Raw genomic sequence first — 1507 nt, forward strand, 5'->3', positions numbered from 1 at the left:
AGTGAAAGGACACAGGGCTGGTGAGCAGGAAGGAGATGGGGGCTCTAGATCAGACCCAGCTGGCCTGCAGAGGTTGGGGGGAACAGCCCCTGCCTTCCTGCTGATGGATTCACCGATCCCTCCTGCAGCACCTGAACCATCGGGTGGGGGAATGTGCGGTGATGGATTAGCAGAGCATTAACCTTGTCATCTGTAATAGGTCACCCAGCGATTTTATCACGTTTTAATCCGTGTTTTCCTCCTCCTGAGCTCCTTCCTAAGGGAAGATGGGCAAGCTGGGGCCGGGTTGGGGGTCGCTGTTCAGAGGGTTTGATGATAATTTTTTTAATGCTTTCCTTTTCTGAGTCCATTTTTTTTTTTTTTTTGGGGGGGGGGGGAGCTCATTTTTTGAGATGATGACCATTTGCCAGGATTTATGTGACCAAATGAGTGTTTATTTACTGATGGCAGTGAATTCCCCACGTCCTTGAGGCACAGCAGGTTCAAGGGGACAGACCATAGGGAATTTTATAGGGTTGTTCTCCCCAAAAAGGGTGAATATCTCCCCAAACCCACAAGGATTGCTGGGCCCATCTGAGGGTAAAAATCCAGTGTGGGTTTATTTTGTGTTCTGTGAGTACCTCAGTCATTTCTGGTTTATTCACTATCTTATTTAAAGTGGCTGATGGGCTGTGAATACCCAAATCAGGCAGCTAATTAATTAAATAAACCCCATTTTTATTAAGTATAGACTGTGAGCCCACACTTGCAGGCACCTGCAGAGGCTTTTCCAAGCACCAAATTTCCCACCAGAACCTCTTCAGACAAATCTTCCTTTCTTCCCTACATCCTCACCAGGGAGCTTTCCCATTTTCACTCCCCGTTTCCCAGCTCTGTGTTGGATTTTGGTTGTTCCATCCCATGGGACTGAGCAGTTTCCACACCCTGGTGTGATGCTCAGGTGGAAGGAAGGATGTTATTTCATTTATTTATATATATTTTTTTTTTCTCTCCTGACTGTGTTGCCTGGAAGGGATAATGGTGGTCTCAGGTTTGGTTTTTGGTCCAGGAATAGAATCACAGAATAATTTAGGTTGGGAAAAGCCCTCTGAGATCATCAAGTCCAACTATTGACGCTGCCAAGGCCACCACTAACCCCTGTCCCCAAGTGCCACATCCACAGGGCTTTTCAATCCCTCCTGGGATGGGGGATCTGCTTGGACTGGAATTCTTCAGAGGTGCAAAAAGAAGAGTTGGAATCCAGGAAACCATCACGTCCCACCTGCATTTCTCTGTCTTTTTGTCTAAAAAGAGGAGCAAATCGTGGAAGAATTTTGGAGATTCTGACAGGAAAAACTGGAAGACTGAAGCCTGAACGGAGGAAACATTTTCAATTCTAAGATTCAAAGGTGTTGGCATCAAATCTTGAATTCTCAGCAAGTCAGCTGTGACTGCCTCCAAGAATTTTAGCTTGACTTATCAGAGAATATACAGCAAAGTGTTAAATAATTCTGTGCATTCCCAGGAG

The sequence above is a fragment of the Empidonax traillii genome, unplaced genomic scaffold, assembly GCF_003031625.1.
Source record: "Empidonax traillii isolate 1590-97213 ecotype Southwest subspecies unplaced genomic scaffold, ASM303162v1 scaffold1287:size157351, whole genome shotgun sequence".
Lineage (NCBI taxonomy): Eukaryota > Metazoa > Chordata > Aves > Passeriformes > Tyrannidae > Empidonax > Empidonax traillii.